The sequence below is a fragment of the Crocodylus porosus genome, unplaced genomic scaffold, assembly GCF_001723895.1.
Source record: "Crocodylus porosus isolate Cpor-Errol unplaced genomic scaffold, CroPor_comp1, whole genome shotgun sequence".
NCBI lineage: Eukaryota > Metazoa > Chordata > Crocodylia > Crocodylidae > Crocodylus > Crocodylus porosus.
In genome coordinates, this window is record NW_017728906.1 from 8,800,164 (window position 1) to 8,812,785 (window position 12,622).

Genomic DNA, 12,622 nt, shown 5'->3' on the forward strand with positions numbered 1-12,622 from the left:
CAGGATTGAGCAGCCCTAGCCACCACCCTATATCCCCGTTCCCCTCAATTGCTCCCCCAGGAGCAAATTTGTATGTTGACATGATGGAAAGAATTGCAGGTACCTTCAATCTCACCAACTGCTGGGCCTGTGGGGGACTCCAGGAGGTCGGAGGACGGTGGCTTTGGAGGGCTTTTCCTCTGGCCCCAAAGTGACTAGTGAGTAGTAAGGCGGATGTTAAGAATACTAGCCAAGAATGGGAAGCAGAAAGCATCTTGAGGGGGGAATACTGTTAGAAATACACAGCTTGCATCTTGCTCCTGATAAAAAAGAAATACTGTCCAGGGCTCCTCTCCCCCATCCTCCTTAAACTTTCTCATACTGATTACAGAGACTGGAATTTAGCTGCATGGCCTTGGCGTATAAACTTTTGAACTCTTGTAGCATTGAGCATGCTTAATGAACTGTTGCATATTTACCTTTCCACCCCGTATACTTAAATAGCTAATTATACTATACATGCGATGTATATGATGATGTAACTACATGTATGTTTGTATGAAACAGAAGTAAGCTGCAAGAATTCCTGTGTCTGCACACGTGCCCAGGAGAGAGAAGATAAATTCCTCTTGCAAATGCAATTAGTTTGCCAGAGGTGATCTGAGCTTCAAAGCTCCACTCTCTGACCTTTGTTTACAAACAAATACATCCTTTTGTGCCGACTGATGTCTGTGTGTCTGTGATCTCTGCATTGCCTCCAGGGAAATGAACCGCCTTTGTGCAACAATTTGATAATATTCTTCAAACTTTTGAAGGACAATGATAGAAAAGATGGAAATGGACTTTTTCTCTGTGGTCGTAGGAGAAAGGACTAGGAACAGTGGCCTCAAGCTGCAGCGGGGGAAATTCAGGTTGGAGATTAGGGCCACATCTACATGAGATGCCAGCTGCACTGTTGTTACTGTGAAGTCATTTAGTATTTGTATAAATAAGTACTAAATGACTGTGTAGAGACTGTGAGTTACTGTGCAGTTGCTCCAACAAATGGCTTTTTTGTGATGTTGACTGTGCAGTGGTAGTCCAAGACTACTGCACAGTAGTGTCACACCACAGTTTCTGTCACACAGTGCTACTGTGTAGTCAACATCTAATGTAAGTGCAGTTTAGGAAGAGTGTTCTGATTCTAAGGATGGCCAGCCACCAGAACAGGCTACCTAGAAAAGGTTTGGAAACTCCATTCCTGGTAATTTTCAAGAGCAGGATGGACAGACAATTGGCTGGCTGGTTTAATCAGGGATGGTCCAATGATGCGCTGAGGCTGGACTAGATGACCTTGTGAGGTCCCTTCTTGCCTTACTTTCCTATGATCCTATTTGTCTAACAGTATCATCTTTTACAAACACATAGCGATCTGCAGTAGGATACACGAGGAACCTATTCTGATTCTCAGATCACATTTTCCTTTGATTTCATTATATTATTATATATTATATTTTTGTGTATAGAACATCTGAAAGTATTTCCTCTTCTGTCTCTTTTTCATGTGTCAGCAATTTGTTACTATTGATATAACTAATTTTGCACTTATTTGGTCAAGCTCTAATAAATATTTAACTTTTTAAACTCTCTTCACAAATTAGTCCATGTAGTCCCATAATTACACGTGCTGGTCTTTCTGTCGCCTTTCCCATGGTTTCCATTTTTAGTACACTGAAGATACACAATGTTTTACAAGTAGTTCTAAGCGAACAAGTGACTTTTAGAGAGGGGATACTGTCTTTGTGTCAAGATATACTGCATCAATGGAGTGAAAAACATAAGTCTGATAAGACTGAAGTCAGCAGAGATTCTCTAGCCAGTTTGCACCAGTTGAAATGAGTCCTGGTTCATGGCATGGTTTTTCAGCATTTCAAGCCTAGAGTTACACCAGCATTCTTGCCACCCCATCATATTAGAAGTGCATTTATTGCTTGTAAGGTATCTACTTCCCATTGCATATCTGAGATGGATTATTATTTCCCAGATGCATTAGCTGCAATGCTTGTAGAAAAAAATCTTATTTTATTATTTTCTCCCCAAATTTTACCCTATGGCCTTTTGCCACATTTATATGGTAATCATACTATGCTCAGCAGTGGGGCACTTAAACACACTTCAGTGTTTCTGATAGGCTGACTCCTAAACTGTAGTGTTTCTGTAGTGCAGTATAGCTATATAGATTTGAGGAAGGGCATTTTGTGCCTAAAGCTTATCTAACATTTCTTCCAACTATTTACTTAGTTCAATTAAAGACAACACCAGCCAATTCTTGCTTCTCATAAACTGGAAGCAGTGTAGCCATGTTGTGGCAGCACTAGATTAATTAGCACCATTAAGTGAAGGGAAATTAGGCTATCCTGATTCTAACTGGTCTGCCCTCAGTGGTATGGAGATACAGCTTCACTGCTCCAGCATTAGGAAGCAGTCCACCCAAAGCAGGTAAGTGTCAGGCACAGCAAGTTTCCCATAAAGACCTGGCTTTACATGTACTTTTAGCATCTCAATTTAGATGACCTTCAAAGTCAATTTCTACCTGATTAATATAGAAACTAAACCCTGGGAACAAGACAGAGCCATGGAATACTCCATCCATATTAGCTCCCTGTCGTGACTCATTACACTGATGCTAACAATTCAGTTTCCATTTCAAACCCTCCACTGGATCTATTCCATGTGACAGTGCTCCTATCTAAACCAGTTTGGATTGCCTTTTACACTTATATTTCACAAAGAGCTCTATCAAATATCTCAATAGGCCGGTGGCAGTATATTTGCTGAATTTTTCCCCTCCCATCTCTCACCTCATGGGCAGGCAAAGTTCTCTGGTTAGATGTGATATCTTTTATTAGACCAGCTGAGTAGTTGGAACAAATTCTTTGCAAGCTTTTGGGCACAAATACCCTTCTTCAGGCATAGGGAGACTCTGCTGTTGTTTTGAGATCTGGAATGAAAAAAGCTAAAAGTGTGACAGGAAGTCAGTGATTTATTGGATTTATGACATTTTATTTATGACACATTACAATCTGCCTGACATCTGATTCACCAAATACCTGCTTGAACTTACCATTTTGCATTTTCCCTTCCTCCCTCCCTCCCCTCCTTCTCTACCCTTTGTTTTCTTAATTTCCAGCTATTTACCTTTTCACAGACTGCCTCTTTTCTACCTTGGATAACTCATTACTACAGCACAGTCTCCTTTGCTTACTTTTGGCATTCCTTCACCCATTTTTCACCCTTGTTTTCCCCTCCCCTCCCTTCTCTACCATTGTTTTCCTAATTTCCACCAATTTACATTCTCACTGACCTCTTGTCACACTTTTAGCTTCTTTCATTCCTTGGAGATCTCAGAGCAACAGCAGAGTCTCCTTATGCCTGAAGAAGGAAGTTTGTGCTTGAAAGCTTGCAAAGAACTTTGTTCCAACTACTCAGCTGGTCTAAAAAAAGATTTCCCATCTATCCAAAGAACCTTGCCTTCCTATGTCCTTAGACCAACACAGCTACAACCAAATTCCCTCCCATTACATTTTGTTAAAATAGCTTTAAAAATAGCCTTTTGTTGGCAAGACTTACCCTTGATAGATCCGTGCTCTTTAATGTTCATTTTCCCCCCATTTTTATTGAAGCCACATGAAACTTGATGCTTGATCACATCTATTGACACTTGAAATCCATGTTCTAAACGAGCCACAGAAAGATGAAATAAGTCCAAAAAATCCCTTACAGGTAGTTATTACTGGCAAAAAAAAATGTGTAGGAACCCCTTTAAAAAAAGAAGAAGTGGTGCAATACAAATGACAGATCTCAATGCCAAGCCTGCAGGGAATCAGTGTGAAAAATAAGTCTACATCCCCAGTGAACTGGATGCATCTCACAGAAGTGATGTTGACAATGCACAGCAAAACTTTCACAGTGACAGTGAGAAGGGAGTAAGTAACTAAGAACATCTGCTTCCATAAAACAATACTGTAAAAATTTCCACTAAAATCAGTGGAGCAGGCTCGTAGGAAAGGGTGCATGCTGACTTGTCCTCCAGGAATGTAGTTTGCTTGTCCACAACGATCATTGTTGTGCCACAGAATTCAGCCCACTAAGTATGAAGTCCCCTGCAATTGTGGATGAATTTTGTGTCTTCAGGGCTGTAGTGTTAACTTTTGGATGCAATTTCAAAATGATCAGAGTTGGCTTTCTGCTAGCTCTCCATCCAAGGCCCCTGACAGATGTTGAAGTAAAGGTGTGATCCCAACATTTGCACTTCCTGCAATGACATACATGCATGGCAAGAGGCACCATTGTGAGATCTCACATCAGATCCCATCATGCCATATTGCTGGTGCAGGAGGAACCCAGTCCCAGGCTCCCCCTTCAGTGACAAGTAACAAGCTTTTCTTCCTGTGCTTCCCATCAGCTGATCAGAGCTCCCAGCTGGGGAAGTGCATGGCACGCTCACTAGTGGGAGCACTGATCTTCCAAGGGGTTCTTCCAGGCTTTGGCACGCATGGGAGTCTTGGAAGGCTCCTATTTGCTCATTGCTTCAGAGGTTGGGCACTGGCAACATGTTTAATTAAAGGCATGATAGGAACCAGATGTGTGTATTAACTTTGTGTCATATTCCTCATTTTATCACGCTATTAATTAGCAAAGCATGTGGCCAGATCACTACTAAAGATATGACTAACCATTCAATCATGTCTTAAGTGTAATATACGGACTGAGACATCTTCTTTGAACCACTTCCTTCACCACTGAGGACCATTTTAACGGGTTTGTGTGTATCTATCTTCTTTCTCTCTTGGTGTCGTGAACTCCTCCCTTCCCATCTCCCATGCCCCCTTCCCTCGCCCCCAGGTTTAGTTAGCTAACATTGTATTTTCTGTAACCTAGTTGCATTCCCCTCCTCACCCCCATCCCTCGCTCGGGCGATTTGTATTTCCCTACCGGCTCTGTCATCTTTTCTGGATTCGCAATCCTAAACATGTATCAATAAAAGTCAATCTGTTGGGTGCCCAAGGTGCCACACAGGCTAAATGAAACTTAAAATTCAGATATGCTGTAAAATGCAGACATATTACTTTTAGAACCAGCTGCAAGATGCATTTTTAAAATTCTGGGTTACCCAATCAGCTACATCATACTGAATATTAAAGAGATAGATAATGGGGTATGGGCATTTAGACTCCTGCATTGACAAACTGGAAATATTGAACACTGTTACCATACACAGCCCTCACAGACACCCTATAAGTACAATTAATTAGTAATGATAAAGCTATCCAGGTATTCTAATGCTCTCAGGGCTATTAATAAGGCTTTTCCAAATCTACGCAGTACAGCTTAATGTCCTTTGTAGGCCATAAAGTAAAACATACATGTAAATACAGTCATTAATAAAATAATTTGAATTGTTTTTTCTGTTAGATTATTACAAGCTTGCTTGTGCCTTGATTACATTTAAAGAAATACATATACATTCTTGGAGATAGCTTATAGAATAGTTTTAAAATATTTCATATTTTATTTAGTTACATATGTAATATAGTGATAACTCTGTTTTTTAGGAGAGATCATCTTTAAAGTTTAGAGTTTTATCTTTCTTATCTTCAGCTCATTTTATGAGTTATTCCCTTAGCTCTCCTTGAGTTTAACAGGGGTTGAAATTTTATTTCAAGTAAGTCCAAACATGCTTGCTTTTAGATAAAAGCAACTTAGCGTTTAGTTTACATGATTTTTAAAGAGTAAAAAAGGCATCGATTCTTCTTTTAACAATTCTTAAAGAGTTGATTTGCGTTTCTTTGGTAGGAAACTTGACTGAAACCCAGATTACTAAATAACTCCCCAATTAATTTAAACAGTCTATCACTAAATGCCTCCTTATCTTACTAACCAGAAATAATATTAAATGACCTAACTATATTCCAACTTAAACATTTTATTATTTAGAGGTCCTAAAATAATTGCAACAATACATAACTTCAAGAAGCTTTTACAATCTTACAGCATTTAAGGAATAAAATAATCTTTTATATAGAACAATTTCAAACTACATATGTTTCCCTCAATCTTGTAAATGGTTCTTCAGCGTGTATAAAGGAATCAGGAACAGGAATTCTATTTCCCAAATGCTGTAGTTGGATTTAAAACTGAAGTATTATTTTATGAAGAAAGAAGCAGGAGAGGCTCTTCTTAGCTTTGCATAGCCTTGAGAAGCCTGCTTTATACCACTTCACTTAAAGATTAGAAAATGAATATGAATTATATGTTCCTTAAATAGGGGGAGAGGAGCAGATCTCTGAAAATACACTTTCATTGGGTCTTTGCCTTCTAACCTAAACAGGTTATAAGATGACATTCTACAGTCGTGTCACTAACAACTCAAAGCTCCCATAAAACACTCTACAGAAACCTCCCAAATCATAATAACTAAATAATAGAGAAATATTACCTTTAATATGACACGTGTCAAATCTTATAGAACAATACAGGAAAAAGAAAATGATCAGACTATATACCAGAGTTCGAAATTCATCTTTGAAATAAGTACAGGAGCTTATGAGCATGGAGGAGGCCAAGTTGCCTTTGTCCATCACAGAGAATTGTTTTCTGGGGGTTCCTACCGTAGGATTAAACACAATTCCACCTGTTACACATGCATTAATAGAGAACGTATTCATGAACTGAAAATGCTATCAGGAACATGCAGCCAAGTATTGAGCCAAATAGGGATGATAGCTGCTAAAATGTAAATCCAGACAAGCCCTATAGAAGAGAGTCTCTTGCACCTCTAGTCAGGGGCGAAGTGTAGGGGGTGCATGTGCACCCCCTGGGAACACCAGTGCATCCCCTGTCCGGCTGCACTCTCTGTTTAGCTGGCAGGCCAACAGGATCAGCTGCCAGGGGACACCTCCCGATCACTGACTCAAGAGGCAGCAGACACGCATGCCTCTAGTGATGCAGTGAAAGAAGAGCATAAAATGAAGCGAGCAACACTCTGATTACATCTATCAGCTTCAGTTGTATGGCTGTCTTAACACTTCCAGCCCATCTCTTCTCATTTCATCTCATTTCTTTCAAACAAGCAAATAAAATGAAAAGGACCACATTTTCAGATAGCACTGGTCTTGCACATAAGGACATTGCCAAGAAATCAAGTAACAAAGGAAAGAGGAAGTTTGCCAAAGTACTTCCAAAGAAACGGCTTTACATTTTTTTTGGTAAGGTTTGTAAAGGAACAGTGCAATGATAATATAACTTAGGACAAGCCCCCTAGTGAAACATTAAAATGGTTTGAAGTATTAATTCCTGGAGAAGAGATAAACTTTAAGATTGGCAAAACAGAGAAATAGCAGGTTTGGTTTGAATGTAAGGGTCTAAATATTCCTTAATTTGCCTGTCTCAAAATAGATCCACTGTTTAATCACTTCTTTTAACTACACCAATTTAAACATTTCTTCTAGTTCCACAAGACTTCATTAGGATTATTTATTTTCAACCATGTATAAACTGCATGGTTATCTATGATTACCAAAAGGTACTCCCCCTTCGTTAAGCAGAATTCTTTTGCTCATCCATAAACTGTTTTAGATAGCTACAATATGCTAAAATAGGACTACATATTAATTTTAAAAGTAATATTGTTTGGTCTTGGATATGTCTGAAAAAAGAGCAACCACACCAGACAGAAGCCAATTTTGTTAAAAGCTCTCAACAAAGGGGCCAGGTCTACACTGCAGTTACAAAAGTTGAGAAGCAAAGAACATTATCCCTCACTAGGCATGTGACATTAGGAAGCAGCAATAAACTGCTTAGATTATTTCTCCACACTTTATTACTCCATACTTTATTGCTCCTGGGTGAAAGTCTGCATGTTCTCTTGGACCACAGCATATGGAGCTGGGTTGCAGCAGCCCCAGCTGGCAGGGGACCTGGAGGGTCAACCTGCCAGCCCAGGACTGGTCTGACCAGGCTTAATGTGCTGTGGCAGGGCTGGCTGGGGCACAAGGGTGCTTCAGTGTGGGGCTAGCTGGCAGGCATCTCCCACACCGAAGCACCCTCATGTGCCAGTTAGCTGGTCAGCATCTACACGCAAAAAACCCCTCTGTAGTAGGGTAGTACTTGCATCTAAAAACTCCCTGCTGCGGAGTTTGTTTCATGTGCCCTAATAGGGGCACACATGTAGAACCTGAGATGTTTACTGTGCAGTAGGGCTGTGTGAAGTTTTGGTCCCTGATTAGATTTGGCCTGATTTGGTGGCTGAATTGCTGAATCCGAATAGAACCAGAGGGCCCTTTAATCTCCCAGAATTGAATTGAAACCCTCCAAATTGATTCAGAGAGATTTGGAAAGATTCAGAGTTTCGGTCATAGACACAGCTTTAAATGTTCTTTCTACATACCTCGAGGTAGCAGGGGCTCGTGAATGCTGCGATGCTGGGGCACATGAAATGTCCCACAGGAGTACAGGGGACTTCCCAGCTTGCTTAGCAGCAGACCTGGAAGTGGACTAGAAGCACTTTTGGTCCACTTCTGGGTCTGCCAGAGAGCACACATCTCCCCCCCCCGTGACAACTTGTGCCTCCTAGGTCGGGGCGGGGGGCACATGGGGTCCCTCCATGGCTGATCGTTGAGCCAGGGAGGCACAGGGGGTGGGGAACCCAGTGCACTGCCTGGTGGACGCAGAAGTGGACCAGAAGTACTTCTGGCCCACTTCTGGGTTTGCCACCAAGCACATGGAGGCCCCCTACGCTCCTGTGGGATGCTCTGTCTGCCCCAGCATTGCAGTGTTCATGAGTTGTACTGGTACCTTAAGGTATGTAGAAAAAACATTTAAAGCTGGGTCTGTGGCCAAATCACTGATTCTCTGAATCAGCATTGAATCTTTAGATTTGGATTTGGCTGAATCAAATTGGGGACAGTGATCCAAATCAACAAATCAAATCACTGTCTCTGATTTAGGACTAATCCAAATCAAATAGGGCCCACTTTGCACACCCCTACTGTGCAGTTAATTACTCAATTGTGCAGCAAACATCTCATCTTGATGTGTGCACTGAGCTCTATACTGTCACAATTAGGTTGCCTCTGGTTCTTGACTCAACTGGTTTATAGATAGCTTGGATATCCCTAAACTACACTAATTGTCATTTCTAGAGTGTAGACACCCCAGCAAAAGATAAAAGTGGCTGCAACTGAAGAAAACATATTGAAGGAGAGAGGGAGAGAGAAAGAAAAAAGGACTACATGAAAAATAAATATGACTAGGAGCAGGGGCATTCTTATAGATTTATATATGAATGTGTACACACAGAGCGAGTCTCCACTACATTATACAAGAGTTTACTTCACACAAGACAATGAAGTACTGGTTGAAGAGGGTATAATGCAGTGAAGACTAAGGGCCTTGTTACACATTGCATTTAGAACTGCTCAAATGTTGTACAGTGTTAGTCCTAGTTCATGTTTGGAGCAGTCACAAGTTAAGGTTAAAAACTTTCTTTGACTGTCCTCCGCCTGTATAGCTGTAACTTGTCTCTATGAGGCTGGTGAGCAGGGGCAGGCCCTTCTTCAGGTGGCTTGGAGCTGGGAACAGTGAGAAAAGGCACTTTTGGGCCCCAGCCCCAGCAAGGAAACCACAGCTCATGGGGACCCAATCCAGCCCCTACTTCATTCTTTCCTTACTCCTCCTAGACCTCACTCCTGGACCCATTCATTACCTGTGACCAAGTTAGCTGGCATGTGGTTTGCAAACTGTTTGCATAGGATTGGACCCCTGGGGGTGGGACGGTCACATTGGTGGGAGTGGGAAGTTTGTCTACACAGAACAGGAGGGTACACTGTATCCTAGGATGCTGAAGGACTGAAACTTGAATGGCTCATCTGTGGGGAGTGGCTGCATATTAATGGACCGCAAGCTGGGTAACATGTACCAGACATAAAATGGCATTGGAGTGGCATAACTTTAAGCTGCCTAAAGTATGCTTGAAAGTAGTTTCATGTACTAATATGTGGACAATCTAGGGGTTAAGAGGTCCAGGAGCTGCCTAAAATTAATGCACAACAAGGCCCTAAGGTGCAAATACATATCGGTGCAGCAAATCCCAAAGCACAGGTCTCAGATGTTTTCTTATACAATTGGCATTGGTTATGCTAGAATCTCCTGCTGAGAGGTAGCTCTTGAAGCTGGCTGGAAACCAGCCTGGTTCACTGGAATGTTGGTTTGTTGTTCTTTTAAAGTTTGGTTTAGGTCTGCACCAGATGGAAAGCAGTCTTTTCCTTTTACAGTTCTGGTGATGAGGAAGCTCTCCGGACCTTGCAGCTGCTCAATGAGATGGACTCGCTTTTCAGTTTTGCTGCTTCAAGCCACCATAAAACTGACAAGAATATCAATTTTTAGTGAAGAGCTGTGAAATCTCTGTCTCCAAGGAAGCCCTGCAAGCCACATCTTGCCCTGGGGCCATGGCTTTCAGAGCCCAGCCCTCCCAGCCCTTGGGAGGACCCACTAGGAAGTCAGCGAAGAGTCCCTCAAAGCTCTGTTTGGGATTCAGCAATGATTTGAATGAAATCCTTTACACTCAATTAACTGATTTTTCCTGCAGAATTTGCTTTGTAAGGAAAGTCTGACTATCCTAATAACACCACTTCACTTATTTGTTTCCTCTGTTTTCTTGGTGGAAATTTCACAGTGTCTGTCTAGCACATCAGTGGCATGCAATCATTAGACAAGGGAGGGGGAGCACTAACTGACTATTTTAATTATTTGGCATTACATAAAGGGAAAAACGTTTCAACCAGTGCTGTACTTTTTTAGAAATCCCTTCCATCTTTTAGAACTCCTGTGTTTGTCTCCCTTTTATAAAATTCACAGAAGTCAATGTTCAAAGGGCTAGGTTTCCTGGAACTTCATTTAAAAACAAGTGTGTTATTTTTACCTCAGAGAAGATATAGATTTTTATCTACTGTTGTTCACAGAGGAAACTTAGCCTGCAAGGTTGTGGGTTGTTTCTGAGTCAGAACTCTATGTACCATAGAGGGAATATGGAAGGAAAGTTGTTAAAGCATATTTGAGAATGAGAAATAGGCCCTTATGTGGAAGGGCACTGAACATTGACTCCACTGGGTTTTGTCAAAACTCACACCTGATAATCTCAATTTTCCTTTTACTACGATGATGTCTGTATGAAGAGCCCACCAAAGAATGTGTTATAAAACTTATATCATGGATATCAAATATATGGCCCATGAGCCAAATCCAACTCACAGAGCTCTATCATCCACCCGCAGAGCTGGCTGTGGAGTCTCAGACTGGCTCCCTGCGTGCAGCATGCCCTGGCTCCAGCCCGGAGCACTGTATGCAGTGCGTGCAGGCCCTCTGATGGGGGGCCGCATCCAGCTTGGGGACTGGAGCCAAGTGTGTGTGGTATATGGTGCCACATGCCAGACCAGCCTTGTGCAGTGGATCCAGAGCCCAGCTGTATTTAACCCACAGACTCACCCCATGTGCCAGAGGCAGCCGTGTCCATGTCACCTGCTGTATGAGTTCCTGACTGGTCCCATTTATGTTGTGTAGCATGTGGCCTGGACCAGTCCCATGCACCACATGCTATATGCAGAGCTGGGGCCAGCATGTGGTGCACTCACCTGGAGCTGGTGTGTGCACTGCAAGCAGCATGCAGGGTCAGTTCAGGATACATGCTGCATAAACAAACCCCACCATACTGACTCTAGCATGTGGGGCTGGTCTGTGTGCCTGATCTAACATGCAGACCAGCCTACATCCCTCATCCCTCATCCCTCATCTGGCCCTGGAAACCAGATGGATTTGACACCCCTTACTTACATTACAGATATTATGATGATTAATTTTCATTTTGTTAAGATGTATGTATTAACCTTGCTACTAAACAAGATAAGCAACAAAGTAGTGGTAGGATGAAAACAGAAGATGGCTTGTATTAACCGCTATTAGGCTTTACGTATGATCATGATCACTTCACTCTTTGTCTTAGGCCCTTAATTAGGGAAAATGGGAATACATTTAGTAGACTATATCTGATGCAGGTATATTTGACCAAAGTGCAAGCATCATGCCCTGGCTAACGCAGAGTCCAAGCCATAAAAACATTAGATGCCTTTTTAATTATATGGGCTAAACACCACAAAGTCTATATATGAGAGGGGGGATGCAGATTTTTTACACCTTTAAATTGGGATGAATACAAGGATACATCTGGATATAGGGGACTGGTTCATTTCTTTATAAAACTGACTCTTTTACCCACAAATCCAGATTTATAAACACGGAGGTGGTAGGTGTTTGATCCAGTATTCAAATTGCTCTGTAATAGCAGCAAGCAGCTAGTTTACAGGGAAAAATATAACGTTAGAATAAAATATGCATAGTCATCCACTCCTTCAAATAAACCTGACCTGAAGCCTGCAATTATATTTTAATGCTCTGGTTCTAACAATCATGAAAGGCACCACCAGAAATCTCACCAGAAAATCTGTTCTCAAGAGGATTTTCAGCCCAGTTTTGCAGGCCAAACAGTTGTGGGTAATTTGGATAAGCATCTACATTCTACATGTCTGCAGAATCAAGCCAAACCTTCTCA

General features: G+C 41.6%; 1 long non-coding RNA gene across 1 annotated transcript in view; it reads left to right on the plus strand.

Annotated features, from left to right (window-relative positions):
• Nucleotides 1-12,102, plus strand: part of LOC109305739 — a 19,855-nt gene extending 7,753 nt beyond the window's left edge. Inside the window, exons 2-3 of the long non-coding RNA XR_002099696.1 lie at nt 2,939-2,946; nt 12,091-12,102. This is a non-coding gene — a long non-coding RNA (uncharacterized LOC109305739). The remainder of the gene's footprint in view (nt 1-2,938; nt 2,947-12,090) is intronic.
• The last annotated feature ends 520 nt before the right edge of the window (nt 12,103-12,622 follow it).